Source organism: Chiloscyllium plagiosum, unplaced genomic scaffold, assembly GCF_037043375.1.
Source record: "Chiloscyllium plagiosum isolate Xiang-an unplaced genomic scaffold, Cpla_swu_hap1 HiC_scaffold_39, whole genome shotgun sequence".
NCBI classification, from domain to species: domain Eukaryota; kingdom Metazoa; phylum Chordata; class Chondrichthyes; order Orectolobiformes; family Hemiscylliidae; genus Chiloscyllium; species Chiloscyllium plagiosum.
Window position 1 is genome coordinate 106606382 of NW_028270177.1, and position 17715 is coordinate 106624096.

Genomic DNA, 17715 nt, shown 5'->3' on the forward strand with positions numbered 1-17715 from the left:
TAAGAATACTTTCCTGCTGGAATAATTTTCGCTCAAAGTTCCGAAAACCTATTTTGCAAACCAGGCCAGTAATTTGATTAGACTTGGGAAACTCGAGTTCTTCATCAGAATCGTTCCATATTTAAATCATTATCTCTGTTTCTCTTTCCAGATACACTGCTCGACACATCGGGTTTCTGCAGTTTTTATTGAACGTCCTAAGCAGAAGTGCTGCTTTTCATTAGATTCCTTTAATCCATGTCCTCTGTTCTCTGACTCGGGTCAGTGGCAACACTTCCTCCTGCTCGTCAAAGTGCTCATTCCCCACCGCTCCCTCTCCGGTCATTACAAACAACCGCAGGAAATTGCCACTTAACCAACTTTGTTCCAAAGTGAAACTCACCAGCCTCGGGAATCTCTCCACCAAACGGGACTTCTCATCCCTGGACATGGTGCAAGCCAGAGGATTGTGAAGAGATACTGTGAAAATATTTTCAGTTGGCAGTTGGAAAAATGTTTAAGAAGCAAACCATATAATTTAGGCTCCAGCTTTGGAAATCTTGAGAAACTCTTTGGGAAATGGAATCAGAGGAGGATGAAGAAGTGTGAACTTACCGACCGAGTCGAGGACGGGACATTGACTCTGATGTTATTGGGACAGGAACTGATCTGAGACATTGAAAGAATTCTCGCTCACGTTCGTGAGGAATGTAAACTTCATCTGGACTTTGGGACAATGAAAAACTCTGGAACACTCAAGAAAAAATACAAATATTGACTGGGATCACGACAGTACGAGTACTATAGATGGGTCAGTTTTTGCCCAGTGTGTGCAAGAGGGCCTCCTGACTCAGTATGCAGACATGCCTTCAAGGGACGAAGCCACTTTCGATTTAGTACTGGGTAACGAGCCTGGCTAGGTTTTAGATTCGGAAGTAGGTGAGCACTTTGGAGACAGCGATCACAATTCTCTCAGGTTTACTTTCGTGATTGAAAGGGATAGGTGTACTCCACGGAGCAAGAGGTTCAGCTGGTGGAAGGGAAATTACGATGTATCGAGGTAAGATTTAGGAAGTGTAGAATGTGGTAGGAAACTGCAGGGGGTGAGCACATTAAAATGTGGAGCTTATTCAAGGAAAAACTCCTGTGTGTCCTAGATAAGTATGTACCTGTCAGGCAGGGAGGAAGATATAGAACGCGTGAGCCGTGGTTTACTAAGAAAGTGGAATCCCTGGTCAAGAAGACCAAGAAGTCTTATGTTAGGATAAAATGTGAAAACTCAGTTAGAGCGCTCGAGGGTTCCAACGATATCAGGAAAGACCTATAAAGAGAGCTGAGAAGAGCCAGGAGGAGACATGTGAAGTTGTTGGCAGATAGGTTCAGGGTTAACCCTAAGGCTTTCCATAGGTATGTTTGGAATGAAAGAATGACGAGAGTTAAATTTGGGACAATCAAGGATAATAGTGGGAAGTTGTGTGTGGAGTCAGAGGAGATCGGGGAAGCACTAAATAAATATTTTTCGACAGTATTCGCTATTGAAAATGAAAATGTTGGCGAGGAAGGTATAGAGATACTTGCGTCTAGACTAGAAGAGATTGAGGTTCACAAGGAAGAGATATTCGAAATACTGCAGAGTTCAAAGTTTGTGCGAAGATTTGTAGCTCGGGTGCTCGTTGTTGTGGTTCTGTTCGCCGAGCTGGAAATTATTGTTGCAAACGTTTCGTCCCCTGGCTAGGCGACATCATCAGTGCTAGGGAGCCTCCTGCGAAGCGCTTCTTTGATGTTTCCTCCGGTGTTTATAGTGGTCTGTCCCTGCCGCTTCCGGTTGTCAGTTTCAGCTGTCCGCTGTAGTGGTTGGTATATTGGGTCCAGGTCGATGTGTTTGTTGATGGAGTTTGTGGATGAATGCCATGCCTCTAGGAATTCCCTGGCTGTTCTATATCTGGCTTGCCCTATGATAGTAGTGTTGTCCCAGTCAAATTCATGTTGCTGGTTGCCTGCGTGTGTGGCTACTAAGGATAGCTGGTTGTGTCGTTTCGTGGCTCGTCGATGTTCATGTATGCGGATTGTTAGCTGTCTTCCTGTTTGTCCTATATAGTGTTTTGTGCAGTCCTTGCATGGTATTTTGTACACTACATTAGTTTTGCTCATGTTGGGTATCGGGTCCTTCGTTCTGGTGAGTTGTTGTCTGTGCGTGGTTGTTGGTTTGTGTGCCGTTATGAGTCCTAGGGGTCGCAGTCGTCTGGCTGTCAGTTCTGAGATGTTCCTGATGTATGGTAGTGTGGCTAGTCCTTTTGGTTGTGCTATGTCCTCGTTCCGTGGTCATTCTCTTAGGCATCTGTTGATGAAGTTGAGCGGGTCTCCGTTTTTGGCGAAAACCTTGTATAGGTGTTCCTCTTCTTCTTTTTGCAGTTCTGGTGTACTGCAGTGTGTTGTGGCCCTTTTGAATAGTGTCCTGATGCAGCTTCGTTTGTGTGTGTTGGGGTGGTTACTTTCATAGTTTAGGACTTCGTCTGTGTGTGTGGCTTTTCAGTATACCCTTGTAGTGAATTCTCCGTTCGGTGTTCTCTGTACCATCACGTCTCGGAATGGGAGTTGGCTATCCTTTTCTTCTTCTCTCGTGAATCGGATTCCTGTGAGTGTGGCGTTGATGATCCGGTGTGTTTTTTTCTATTTCCGTGTTTTTAAAGATTACGAACGTGTCATCGACATATCTGACACAGAGTTTGGGTTGAATTTGTGGTAGGACTGTTTGTTCTCACCTTTGCATAACTGCCTCTGCTATGAGTCCCGAGATTGGTGATCCCATGGGTGTTCCGTTGATTTGTTCGTAATTCTGGTTGTTGAATGTGAAGTGTGTTGTGAGGCACAAGTTCAGTAGTTTAAGACCCGATACCCAACATGAGCAAAACTAATGTAGTGTACAAAATACCATGCAAGGACTGCACAAAACACTATATAGGACAAACAGGAAGACAGCTAACAATCCGCATGCATGAACATCAACTAGCCACGAAACGACACGACCAGCTATCCTTAGTAGCCACACACGCAGACAACAAGCAACATGAATTCGACTGGGACAACACTACTATCATAGGGCAAGCCAGATATAGAACAGCCAGGGAATTCCTAGAGGCATCGCATTCATCCACAAACTCCATCAACAAACACATCGACCTGGACCCAATATACCAACCACTACAGCGGACAGCTGAAACTGACAAACGGAAGCGGCAGGGACAGACCATTATAAACACTGGACGAAACATCAAAGAAGCGCTTCGCAGGAGGCTCCCAAGCACTGATGATGCCCCCTAGCCAGGGGACGAAACGTTTGCAACAAAAACTTCCAGCTCGGCGAACAGAACCACAACATACTGCAGAGTGTGAAAATAGATAAGTCAGCTGGGCCGGATGGGATCTATCTGATGTTGTTTTGCAAAAGCACGACAGGAAGGTACAAATCAAGTTGATGCAACAACGGCTCGTTTTGAGCCGCTAATTTGCAGTGAAGTGGCGGCGCCAATAAAAGGTGTCACGCATCTCGTCTAATTCCACATCCTGAGCTCGAAATGACGCGAGGTCTCTCGCTGAGTATCTGCAGGGTCTTGTTTGGACGACACCATGACACTTTTTCACTGGAGTGGCTCATGACATCGCGTCGTGACTGTGAATAAAACGATGGAAACTTCCAGCAGAGAAGGAGGCGACCCTGAAGCAGGCAGCTGAGGACAAATGTTTCTCCTTTGCCAGTGAAAGGCACTGCTTCAAAAATTGGAAACTTCGAAGTGAAGCAATGTTGGTGATTATCTTCGGTGCTTGTTCACCTTTTTAATTCTGATTCCGTGAAAGTCCATGGCATTACATATCGACATTCTGCCAAGTGCAGGCTTGTCTCTTGGGCCAGTGGCGTAATGGATAACGCGTCTGACTTCGGATCAGAAGATTGTAGGTTCGAGTCCTACCTGGCTCGAGGGGACTGTTTTGCTTTAACCGTGGTATACGTTGACGCTCCCCTGTAAAGTTCTCTCGGGACATCGCCTCTGTGCTTCCGCATGTAAAGCTTGCATTTGTCCTATTGTCCATTTCAAATTCCAGCTCTCCACAACGGACACCTCCGTCAGTTTGGCGGTATCTTCTGGTGTGTCTCCCTCTGTGGGTGAAAATGAGCATGAGTTTCTCAAAAGAGTTACAATTCGTTATACTTCTGTCCCATTATTGTGCCATGTAAGAACATAGGATAACCTCATTGACATTTGACCTGGAAACATTAGAACACACGAGACTTTGGGCCAAAGTTCGAAACTGCGACTAGAATAGATGGCTCTCTGATTAGCCGCAATGCACACGGGCGGAATGGCCTTTTCCCACTTTGTAAATCTTCGAAGACAATTTGAAAAAAATCTGCAACGAAAATGTTCAGACAGGGTGTTTTATTTACACCAAGTACGATAGTATCTATCGCCTTGTCTTGTTATTTACTTGTGAGGATTCGGTATTCTCAGCACCGTGTCCCGGATCGTATTCCCGCTCATGGAATGGTTGTATTGTTCAGCAAACATATCGGTGTACCAGTACTTCTGCCGATTTTCCGTGCTGGCAGGTCATTGGTTTTGTCCAAAACATTATGAAGGTTAACATAAAACAAATAGCTGCAGGTGCTGGAAATCTGAGACAAAAACGAAAATTGTTTGTGCAGCGGAGCATGACTGGCAACAGAAACGTCGACTCTCCTGCTCCTCGGATGCAGCCTGACCTGCTGTGCTTTTCCAGCATCACTCTGATCTAAAGTCAGGTTTCCAGCATCTGCAGTCCTCACTTTTGCCTAGTTTCTTCAGTGTCTCTGGTTCCCAATTCAAGAACTCCATCTCTAGCGGTTTCATGTTTGTATCTCCGTGCTGAGGAGTTGAAGAGTGCAGAAAAGTAACTCACCTCCTCCATCTCTGGGGTAATTAGGGACTGAAAATGAATCGTGTCACATTGAAATATATCTACATGCGAATTAATCTCTGTCTTTTATTGGGAACCATCTCTTTCATTGTAACCATCAGGAAAGATCATTTCGTTCGCCAGAAAAAGAAATGAATATTTCACTAAACTTTGTTTGCTTCAGGTCCGAGAATACTCAGATCAATAGCTCCTTTGCTTACTTTTGCTGGTCATGTTCGCAAAGAGATATGGCAAATTGCCAAGTGTGATTTTCCTTTCAATAAATAATTTTGACTCAGTTTGCCTGCAAATATCTTTTCCTACCTTTGTGCTTTTCTTCTTTTACATTGGTTTCTCGCACCTTACAAATGACAGCAAAGGTATGAAAGGAGATGGAAGCATTTCGCTCAAGTCAACGGTAGCTTTCAATGAGATCACGGCTGATTTGGTCAATGCTCAACCCACCTGAGCTGTCGGTAGTCATGGCCGAGTGGTTAAGGCGATGGATTAGAAATCCATTGGGGTTTCCCCACGTAGGTCCGAATCCTGCTGACTACGTTGTGAATGCTTTCCTGCTGGTACAATTTTCGCTCAAAGTTCAGAAAAACTATTTTGTGAACCAGGCCGGTAATTTGATTAGACTTGGGAAACTCGAGTTCTTCATCAGAAATGTTCCATAGTTAAAACATTATCTCTGTTTCTCTTTCCAGATACACTGCTCGACACGTCCTGAGCAGAAGTGCTACTTTTCATTAGATTCCTTTAATCCCTGTCCACTGTTCTGTGACTCGGGTCACTGGCAACACTTCCTCCTGCTCGTCAAAGTGCTCATTCCCCACCGCTCCCTCTCCATCATTAGAAACAACCGCAGGAAATCGCCACTTAACCATTTTTGTTCCAAAGTGAAACTTATCAGCCTCGGGAATCTCTCCACCAAGCGGGACTTCTCATCCCTGGACATGGTGCAAGCCAGAGGATTGTGAAGAGATACTGTGAAAATATTGTCAGTTGGCAGTTGAAAAAATGTTTAGGAAGCAAACCATATAATTTAGGCTCCAGCTTTGGAAATCTTGAGAAACTCTTTGGGAAATGGAATCAGAGGAGAATGAAGAAGTGTGAACTTTCCGACCGAGTAGAGGACGGGACATTGACTCTGATGTTATCGGGCCAGGAACTGATCTGAGACATTGAAATCATTCTCGCTCACGTACGTGAGGAATGCAAACTTCATCTGGACTCTGGGACAATGAAAAACTCTGGAACACTCAAGACAATGATGTGTTTCTGTTCGCCGAGCTGGACGTTTTTGTTGGAAACGTTTCGTCCCCTGTCGAGGTGGCATCCTCCGTGCTTGGGATCCTCCTGTGAAGCGCTTATGTGGTGTTTCGTGTAGCATTTATAGTGGCCTGTCCTTGCCGCTTGCTGTTGTCAGTTTCAGCTCTCCGCTGCAGTGGCTGGTATATTGGGTCCAAGTGGATGTGTTTGTTGATGGAGTTTGTGGATGGGTGCCATGCTTCTGGGAATTCCCTGGCTGTTCTTTGTTTGGCTTGCCCTATAATAGTAGTGTTGTCCCACTCGAATTCATGTTGCTTGTCGTCTGTGTGTGTGGCGACTGCGCATAGTTGGTCGCTTCGTTTCGTGGCTAGTTGATGTTCCTGGATGCGTATCGTTAGCTGTCTTCCTGTTTTTCCTATATAGTGTTTTGTGCAGTCCTTGCATGGGATTTTGTATACTACATTAGTTTTGCTCATGTTGGGTATCGGGTCCTTAGTTCTGGTAAGCTGTTGTCTGAGTGTGGCTGTTGGTTTGTGTGCTGTTAAGAGTCCTAGTGGTCGCAGTAGTCTGGCTGTCAGTTCGGAGATGTTCTTGATGTGTGGTAGTGTGGCTAATCCTTTGGGTTGTGGCATGTCCTCTTTCCGTGGTCTATCCCTTAGGCATCTGTTGATAAAATTGCGAGGATATCCGTTTTCGGCGAATACCTTGTATAGGTGTTCCTCTTCCTCTTTTTGCAGTTCTGGTGTGCTGCAATGTGTTGTGCCCCTTTTGAATAGTGTCTTGATTCAGCTTCGTTTGTGTGTGTTGGGGTGGTTACTTTCATAGTTTAGGACTTCGTCTGTGTGTGTGGCTTTCCTGTGTACCTTTGTGGTGAATTCTCCGTTAGGTGTTCTCTGTACCATCACGTCTAGGAATGGGAGTTGGTTGCCCTTTTCTTCCTCTCTCGTGAATCGGATTCCTGTGAGTGTGGAGTTGATGATCCTGTGTGTTTTCTCAATTTCCGTGTTTTTAATGATTACAAAGGTGTCATCCACGTATCTGAACCAGTGTTTGGGTTGAATTTGCGGTAAGACTGCTCTAACCTTTGCATTACTGCTTCTGCTATGAGTTCCGACATCGGTGAGCCCAAGGGTGTTCCGTTGATTTGTTCGTATATCTGGTTGTTGAATGTGAAGTGTGTTGTGAGGCACAAGTCCCACGATTTAGGAAGATTAGGTAAGATTTAGGAAGCGTAGAATGGGGTAGGAAACTGCAGGGGGTGAGCACATTAAAATGTGGAGCTTATTCAAGGAAAAGCTCCTTTGTGTCCTAGATAAGTATGTACCTGTCAGGCAGGGAGGAAGATATAGAACGTGTGAGCCGTGGTTTACTAAGGAAGTGGAATCCCTGGTCAAGAAGAACAAGAAGTCTTATTATGTTAGGACAAAATGTGAAAACTCAGTTAGAGCGCTCGAGGGTTCCAACGATATCAGGAAAGACCTATAAAGAGAGCTGAGAAGAGCCAGGAGGAGACATGTGAAGTTGTTGGCAGATAGGATCAGGGTTAACCCTAAGGTTTTCCATAGGTATGTCAGGATTAAAAGAATGACGAGAGTTAAATTTGGGACAATCAAGGATAATAATGGGAAGTTGTGTGTGGAGTCAGAGGAGATTGGGGAAGCGCTAAATAAATATTTTTCGACAGTGTTCGCGATAGAAAATGAAAATGTTGGCGAGGATGATACTGAGATACTTGCGTCCAGAGTACTAGAGATTGAGGTTCACAAGGATTAGGTGATAGAAATACTGCAGAGTGTGATAACAGACAAGTCCCCTGGGCTGGATGGGATCTGTCCTAGTATCCTCTGGGAAGCAAGGGAAGAGATTGATGAGCCTTTGGCATCGATCGTCAAATCATCGTTATCTACAGGAATAGTGCCTGTGGAATGGAGCATAGCATACGTTGTTCCCGTGTTCAAAAAGTGTCGTAGAGACAACCCTGGTAATTACAGACCAGTGAGTATCACTGCACTTGTTAGTAACGTGTTGGAAAAGGTTATTATAGATAGGCTTTATGACCATCTGGAAAAGAATAATCTGATCAGGGACAGTCAGCACGGTTTTGTGATGGGTCGGCCTTGCCTAACGAGTCTTATTGACTTTTTTGACAAAGTGACCAAACAGGGAGATTACAGTAAACCGATTGATGTGGTGTATATGGGTTTCAGAACGTTGTTCGATAAGGTTCCCCACAATAGGCTATTATACAAAATGCGGTGGAATGGAATTGTGGGAGAGATTGCAGCTTTGATCAGGAATTGGCTTGCCAATAGAAAACAGTGTTGTAGTTAATGGAACATGTTCTTCTTGGTGTCCATGTACTGGCGGCGTACCACAAGGGTCGGTGTTAGGTCCACTGCTGTTACATGAGATCTAACCTTGCCAATCAGTCTCCCATGAGGAACATTGTTGAACGCCTTACTGAAGTCCATATAGACCACATTTACTGCTCTGCACTCATCAATCTTCTTTGTTACTTCTTCAAAAAAACTCAATCAAATTTGTGAGACATGATTTCCCACGCACAAAACCATGTTAACTGTCCCGAATCAGTCCATGCCTTTCCAAATACATGTACATTCTGTTCCTCAGGATTCGCTCCAACAATTGGAGTATTCTTGGCAGATGCAGTTTCATGTCGGGATTGAGTTTTTTGAAGAAGTAACAAAGAAGATTGATGAGGGCAGAGCAGTAAATGTGGTCTATATGGACTTCAGTAAGGCGTTCAACAATGTTCCCCATGGGAGACTGATTGGGAAGAATCAAAAGACACGCTACTATTAAAATCGATAGAAACACAAAAGATGTGCAGTGCAGAGGAGTCTCAGTGTTCTTAGAGATGAAACGAACAAAGGTTTTCACATATTTATTTCTTGCTGGCAAAAGAAAGCCTTTTCTGATGCTCACAATTAAAGAGATGGTTTCCAAGAAAATAGGAAAATTAAGTCACCAGTAGAGTAATCAATTTCCAAGATATCCCTCGTGATTTTTTATGGGACATGTGGGATTATTTGATTGTTGTTCTGCAAACGTTTTTCCAATGGAACCGAGAGTTTTAGATGGGAAGTTAAGATCACGCATGACTATTGCCATTTTTGTCACTCACACACAATATTTTTTCCTTGTACGATTTATTTCGCTTTGTGGTTACTGCAAGTGGGCTTGTAAACTACATATGCTTGTGAGTTCATGCCTCACTGTTCCTCAAATCCAGCCAAACAGACTTTACATCCTTACTTCCTGAATCAAGGTAATCTCTAACCATTGCATAAATGTCATTAAAACTTCGGTATTTCACACGCCTCTTAATATCATCTTACAATATTAATTGATCCTTTACTGTATTGCAGTTGCGCATAAGAAGAGAAAAATTGAATAGAGAATTGTGGACCTCCGCTTCACACACCCGTTATTGAAGCGGAAATGCAGATTACTGCCCATAATACGATCGTGGAAGCATGTGCCGAACCCTCAGGAATCACAGAATAAGTGTAGTGCCACAGGGCATGTCAGGGACAGCACCAGAAAGACAACGGAAATGCTGCTCTGAGCTCCTATTTTGGATATATTTCTTAATGAGCAATAGAGTGTCACATGTGTTCCATCAGGAGTTACCTCACACAAGGAAGTAACCAGTGCTGCAGACGGTCATATCATCCGAGTTCCAAGCCCTGGAATCAGAGGCATTCAATATTCTGTGCATAACTGCAAGGAACAGCTGTCGGAGGCGTTTATAGTCCATGTGAAATTATGAATGCAGCTCTCTAGTTGTCAGCCTCTTTCTCCTTTGTCGTGTTTAGTCAACAAAATTATTTGATTGTATCAAGGAATGTATCAAGGAGAATGGTCATTGTCTGTAAATGTCTGGAAAACATTCCTCTCTATGTCATTTCAAAACATTACGCCTCAAGAAAAAATAAAATTCAAACGTGCTGACTTAGTAACAAACAGCATGCGTTTTTGCAATTGGTCTATTGAAACTGTTGTCAGGTACTGGAGTATCACAGAATTTCCGAGCACGGAAGCAAACCTTCCTATCCAACTTGCACCTGCTGAACAGATGACCGTAACTAATTTAAACATATTTGCCAATATTTGTCCCTTATCTATCCGAACACTTCCTGTCTGCATACCCATTTAGATGCCTTTGAAGTGTTGTGAGCGCACCAAACTCTGCCACTCAATGTGGCAACTTATTCCACACGCACAAAAATATCTGTATTAAAAACAAGTGTCGCTCACATCCCTTTCAAATTGTACTGCTCTCACATTAAATCTATGCTATCTCGCTTTAAACTCACGTGACTTCTGAAAAAGTGTAGATTGACTATGTCCTCTGCTCGTCTACCTCATGATTTTGTAAACTTTTCCAAGGACATCCCTCAGGCCTGCAGCTCCGGGGAAAACTGTCGAACAATATTCAGCTTCTCACTAATATCCACACCGTGCAAACCTTTCAAATCATTGTAAATATTTTTTTTTAATTATGCGAAGATATTCGTAGAGAGCGCCAGGGGAAATTGCCTGAAGTTAAGCGAGGCTGAAACATTAGTCTTGACAGGTTTGGCGCATAGTTATCGTCAGGGAGCGTCGCCGAGTGGTTTAATGTAGGTAAAAACAATGAATGCAGATGCTGGAGACCAGATTGAGGATTAGTAGCGCTGAAGAGCGCAGCAGTTCAGGCAGCATCCGAGGAGCAGTAAATCGACGTTTCGGGTGAAACCCTGTATTCCTGATGAAGGGCCTTTGCCTGAAACGTCGATTTTACTGCTCTTCGGATGCTGCCTGAACTGCTGTGCTCTTCCAGCACCACTAATCCAGAGAGGTTTAATGTGCTGGGTTTAGGGTCCAGTCTCTATTGCGTCGTGGGTTTGAAACCCAACTTTGCAATAGAACAGCAGCAGGCAGCTTTTTATGACAGAACTACACAGGTCCTGATATTGTTTTATGGGTGTGTTTGTTACTCCTCGGGTCTCTCACTCTCTCTGCGATAAACACGGGTACATGAGCAACTGATTCTTGAAATAATGAGAACTACTGCTGTCCACATCCTCTCGAGCACTGTGTGTTTGGATGTGCACACGCACAATTTTGCTGCCAGTTGCTGTGTCTCAAATGGTCAGTGCATTTGGCTGAAATGTTGGTTCTCCTAGCCCAAAAAGAGCACAGAGCTGTACATCTCTATGACTCTAAGTATTGAGACCGACCATGTACTGACAATACAACCACGAGAACTCATCCATGATTGACCCTGAGTCCGCAGTGAGTGAAACGGTCACGTGCAGCAGAATGTGACCCCACTCTCGACAAGCCCCTGCTGCCACCAGAAAGGAGCCACTGCTGTTTCAATCAGCGGCTTCCTGCCCATACCTGGGACGCAGCTCAATGAAACTCCTTCCTCAGGAACGGCTGTTACCGTGTGAAAGGGTAAAAAATTCTAATTCAAATTGGAAATGGCTTCAGAAGATTGTTCCTGTTTTTAAAACATTTTATAATCAGAATTCCTGTCTCGAATTTAGAAGTGGTAAACTTTGTAGGCAGGTAGATCAAAGAAAGTGTTGATGGTGAGGACTCTGTCTCTTCAGCAGATGGGATTCCCTACACTCTAATCAGAAATGATTTGGTTTCCTGAGGTATTTTCCCGATTGATTTGCAGTCTGCCAGATTGTCTGGGAATCACTTCGGCGACCTAAGGATCATGGTCGAAATATGAAAATATTAACAGAGAATCGTAAATCCCGGGGCAAGGCCTAAATGGATTGCAATGGTCTGAAGGAATAAATCTGAGAATTGAAAATACTTGAATAATGTTAGTTGCAATGGGGAGGAATGAACGAGATTTTTGAAAATTGCCGTGTCAGCTGAATTAAACTCAGTATGAAATGATAAATTAACCAACACCAATCCTGTCCTGGCTCGCTCAGTCGGTAGAGCTAGAGGCCTTTAATCTCAATGGCGTGGGGTCGAGACCCACGCAGGGCGCTGTTGTTTGTTAATATGTTTGCCGCTCTCCATTAATGTTACAAGAGCGAATTCGCTCACTGAGGCAGGTTTTGTTGACACATTTTTCCTCCGTTTTTGATCATCTCTTGGTTTCTGAGTGAAAACTGTCTCCACTGTTCTGCAAGTGCAAGAGGCAAGGTTATCAGTTCAGCCGAATATACTATAAACGATGTCCCTTCCAAAACGCGAGGTACCATTCCAAACGTGCCCCAACCAAAATGTCCAGAGACGTCGAATGCGAATGGCCACATGAGAGTGACAGCTGCGTGTCAAATGGTGCTGCAATAGAATTAACTGAATGTGAATGCTCTGATGGAAACCGAATGGAACTCTTCCTGAAATTTTCCTAATTCACTCGGTAAATGATGCTGTTGTGTACCGATATGGGTTTACATCATGAACAGCTTATTGTCAGTAACACGGGTGGGGGTGATGCAGGATCGTGAGGGTTCTGTGTGAGTCAGAAGTGATTTGTTCGAACAGGGAATTCAAACGTCCACAGAGCAGACATAGCTGAATGGTCCAGGTTCACACTACTCCCTTCTGTTTCAGTACCAACAAAAGAAATTGCGGGAAAATCTCAGCAAGTCTGGTAGAATCTTGGAATGGAAAACCGAGTTAAGTCTTCAAGACCAGTGACATTTATTTCTCCTTGTCCATCTCCGTCTACCTTTTTATTGAATATGTCCTGACTCCCAACTTTATACTCAGTTTCTCTTTTATTACTCCGTCTCCAAACATTCTCCCAGTCTCCAAATTTAATAGCAGAACTGTTTCATCTCTCACCTCGCCGAGTTATGAGAGGAGGACTTCGAAATGCACGATTAACTCTGTTTCTATTCTATGAAGATTTGTTTCTCTTCTTGTGGCTAATCTGAATGAAAACCATTTTCTGCTTCCAGAGAGAGCACAGACCAGGTTCTGCCAGAAGGAATCCAGAAATTGATTGTATCCAACTGGAATCATAGAGTCATAGAGATGGACTGCAGGGAAACAGACCCTTCGTTCAAACCTGTCCATGCTGACCGGAAATCCCAATCCAATTTGGTCCGTCTTTCCAGCACATGGCCCATATCCCTCCAAACCCTTCCTACTCATATACCATTTAAAATGCCTCTTAAATGTTGCAATTGTACGAGCGTCCATCACATCCTCTGGCAGCCATGGCAACACATACACGAATAAATTGTCACTGCAAATCCACTCTAAGTATCTCGCCTTTCTGAGCTGAAACTATCTCGCTGTTCATTCAATGTCGCTATGTCTAATTCTTGGAACTCCCTCCCTATCGACATCATGGTTGTATCACTGTGTTGAGCACTTCGAGGACGATGTAAAGTAACTTACCATCTCAATCTCTTGAGTAATTATGGTTGGGCAGTGAAGCCTATCCCAAAGTGTGACGTGCATTCTTCAGAATTTCGTTTGAAAAAGCTGCAGTTTCCAACTGGAAACCCAAAAGTGATCCGGAACAAATGTAAAGTTTCGAAGGGAAAGTAGGATAACCTGAAAGTCAATGATGACTGGGATGAATGAGGCAGAAAGTGAGTGAGGAGCTGTTGGTACAAGGATGAATGTCAGTGCTAATGGTTTAGCCCTTACTGCCCACTGTTAACACCGACTCACACACCACTCCTGGTAAATTCACCACAATTACCCTGGTCTCTTGGTATGAGTTTCCCTCTGTGCATATTCACGCGGTAAATCGGCCCAGGGATGATGAACGCATTCTGTTTATCCTGTCAGGTTAAAGAGGTGAAGGCATCAGTTTGAAATCAAAGCAAGAAGAGATTGCCTCTTCCTGTACATTTTCATTGGAGAGTCACCAGCTGTGAACTTCTTTCCTGCACAAGCGGACGTTGATATAAATTCTCATCGAGCAGCTTTATTACAGAAAGGTGGTCCGATTAACTGTGATCAAATACTTCATTAAATGCCATTATTGATTTGAAGAACAGTGTCTGTGGTTTCGTCAGTTAAAGCATTTGGTAATAACTAGGGTTTAATGGTGTCAAATGCTGTCAAATGTTCTGTACATTGAAAGTTCATTGTTTAAACTTCTTGTAAAAGCCGTATTGTTTATCCAACATCGCGAAAGTGACGGCTCAGCATGCTTCTTGTGTTTGAGCTCAGACCGTTGTTATTTCGTGCTACCAAGCCCTACCGTCTGATGTGGACCCATTAATCTATGTTCTATCCTGCTAATTCAACGCAGAGTTCTTTTTACTCTGTTCGACAAGGATTTGTCTATCTCTTCTACTATTATTCTCCGTCCGTCTTTTCAAGTTTTTTGGGAATAATAAAGAGACGCAGGAGACACTGCAGACTTGCAGGACAATGCTGTAGTAATAACGCATCCAATGAGATAATGGCTCTCATTGTCTGCTGTCACCATTCATTGATTTTAGGCAAACAGCAATGGCATCATAGAAATCCTACAATTGTAGTGAAACTGCTTTTTTTCTGGTCTATTATGAATACTATTTAGAATTGTAAAAGCTCATAACGTTTTGAGTGAACAAATGTTACCTGATCTCAGACCCAAGTAACACAGACATTACTTGGAGACTGTGAGCCCAGTTCTACACATTCTGGCCGAGGGGGCGGAGAAAGCCACGGAACAGCCTGCGATCTTAACACTTTTCCAAGAGTAGAAATGAAAAATGAGGGATATTGACAGACAGAGAGTGGGAGAATGGAGAAGAGAGTGAGGTGGTACAGAGAGACAAAGTGAGACAAACAGAAATTCTCCATTCACCATGGTGGCCCATCGACATAAAGGAGAAGAACAAGATAATGAAGGCCAGCCTTTCACCAACTCAGGGCAACAGCAACAGCATTACAGCCTATAAAGGAATTTTGCATTTTACAGATGACGTCTGTCAGCTAATGAGAGATTCTGGTAAGTATGCTGTATCGCGAAGTGAAATTGACAATTACCCCGGCAATAAAACAATAAAAAGCATAAGTAGCCTGAATCTGTGATATGATACATTAAATCTCTTTGTCTCCACAGATGCTGTCAGGCCTGCAGAGGTTCTCTGTCAATTCCTGTTGTTGATTCAGATTTCCTGGATTCGCACTTCTTTGTTTTATGCTAGTCTGAATCCTGTTTGTGACAATACTCGATTAATTGCCAGCTCCACACAACATTCTCTGCTTTGGGAAGGTTGTCAACAACATAAACGGTCAGAGGAAATCCCCCATTGCTCCATCAGTGAGAGCACTGAGTCCTTAACAGTAGACTTCCACGGAAAGTGAAATATGGCGCTGTAAGTTTTCTCAATGAATCCACTTTTACTTTTTTCCATTTGTGATCATTTTAGCTGCACATCAGTTTCTTTTTTTCTTCCATTTCTGTCAGCTTGTAAAAGGCCTTTCCGCACATCTGCAGTGCGGGTCATTGGACATTCATCTTTTATATTCAAGGGGCCTTTATTTCTTGGAGGACCTTCTGCACTGCATCTCGGGTGGGGTGGGTGCGAGGCTGTACCACTATATTCATCTGTCTATAGATATCGGAGAAGGGTCTATCTATTCCACACCACGAGGCTTCCTCATCACTCTTCTGAATCTTGGTTATTATTACCCTTGCCCATGGCACCTCCTTCTTTGATAACAGGAAACCGATATCCCGTGTCAGGTGTACCTGCAGCCATGGTGGATACTACTCAGTGCCAGTAACTGGGTACACAAGGATCTCTGCGTAAACATTTATTGCCTTATTTATAGTCGTCCTGGGAACCAAACGGGCATGGGTGGCATTTAAAGGTCAACTTAACGTCCTTGGTTAAGATTACGTCTGCGGTTGTATCCCAGACACCCCTGCCTTCACGACTCGTCCTGCCATGCAGACCCATATTTCTATGAGTCTTCTAATCACTACTTACAATTATTTGGTGTTGTCCAATGTCTCCTCAAGGTCAGCTACACGTTTGCAATGGCTGGCGCGTATCAACGTGGCTCTTTCGGCGATCTTAACAGCTGTCTGTGTTGTCGGGAGCATTTGGAACGGTCCCAGTCAGCTCTTCGCCTTCCTGCTTTTGCTCCTGAAGTCTTTCACCACTATCCAGTCTTCAGGTTCTAGATTGTGCATCTTCCCTTCTGCTGGTTGGGGTAGTGCTGCCCTTCTTTTGATTCTGTATTTGAGACAGACGTGTGGAGAGTTTTATACCGTAACATAACATCTCGTCCTCACAGTGGTCTGTTATCTGTCTTACAATCGGTCTTGGCCAATTGCTGTATTGGGCCACCTTCCAAACAAAATCTCAAACGTCCTAAGATTTACTCTTCCTCTCCTTCATATACATTAGCACAATTGGAAATGCCTTTGTCCATGTCACCTCTAGTTCCTCACAACATTTTGCCAATTTATTTTTAAGGGTAGAGTTCTCTCTTTCCACTGCCCCACCGCTCGCTGGGTGATAGGTACAATGTTGCCTCACCTTTATTTCCAAGTAATCACTGATCTGATGTAGGGCAATGTTTATAAATGGCTTTCCATTGTCGCTGCTTAGCCTTTCAGGGATGCACCATCTCGGAATTATTTCAGTTTGCAAAGCCTTGGCTACTGCATTGGCATCCTGTTTAGACGTGGGAGCACTTCTACCCCTTGGGAAAACATCAACTATTACCATACAATGCCTTTTCCCCTCGCTGGGTGTTAGTTCAATAAAATCCATCTGTAAATGTTCAAAGGGTCATTGGGATTGGGGGTGTTCTGCCTGATTCATTTGTATTCCCCTCCCCACATTATTAGTGGCACAGAAAACACATTATTCACTTTTTTTAAAATGAGTAATGACTAAATCCCTTTCTGTACCAGCGTGCTGAAATATTGTCGAACATCCCCACTTTTGACACATGGTCCTTACCGTGTGTTACTTTGGCATAGAAAGGGAATAAAGATCGTGGCAGACAGGGATTACCATTGGGGCCACACTACACCCATTCCCTCATTCTGCACCCTGCCCTTGTCCACTCACGCTTCTCCTTCGTTGTGGCCTGCGACTGTAACTCCCATCAGTCTGCTTTGGATTACAAATATTTGAAATACACATGCCAAACTGATCACTTGGCGGCTGATTGGCTGCCGTCCTTGCCGCTGAGTCTACATTTTCATTGCCTTGAGAAATTGAATCATAATTCTTCCTGTGGGCTTCACATGGACACACAGTGATTGATTTAGGCAATCGGACTGCTTTCAGGAGGTCAGAGATCTGGCCATGTTATGTGATTGACTTTCCAGTGGAGGTCAAGAAGCCCTTGTATTTCCACAAGGATCCAAAATTATGTACAACCCCGAATGCATATCTGCTGTCGATGTAAATATTCACTGTTCTGCCTTCGGTCAATTTACATGCCTCAATCAAGGCAATCAGCTCTGCTGCTTGCGCTGATAGATGAGAAGGAAGTGATCCCGCTTTGACTACCTCGTGGGTAGTTGCTACAACATACCAGACATTGGCCAATCTCTTTGCTTCTGAA

General features: G+C 43.8%; 2 non-coding genes across 2 annotated transcripts; both read left to right on the plus strand.

Moving 5' to 3' along the window:
- Positions 1-3882: 3882 nt before the first annotated feature.
- On the plus strand, positions 3883-3955 carry trnar-ucg (transfer RNA arginine (anticodon UCG)). Its single transcript has one exon. It is a non-coding gene; the product is annotated as a tRNA-Arg (tRNA).
- A 1432-nt stretch (positions 3956-5387) lies between these two features.
- trnas-aga (transfer RNA serine (anticodon AGA)) lies at positions 5388-5469 on the plus strand. Its single transcript has one exon. It is a non-coding gene; the product is annotated as a tRNA-Ser (tRNA).
- The last annotated feature ends 12246 nt before the right edge of the window (positions 5470-17715 follow it).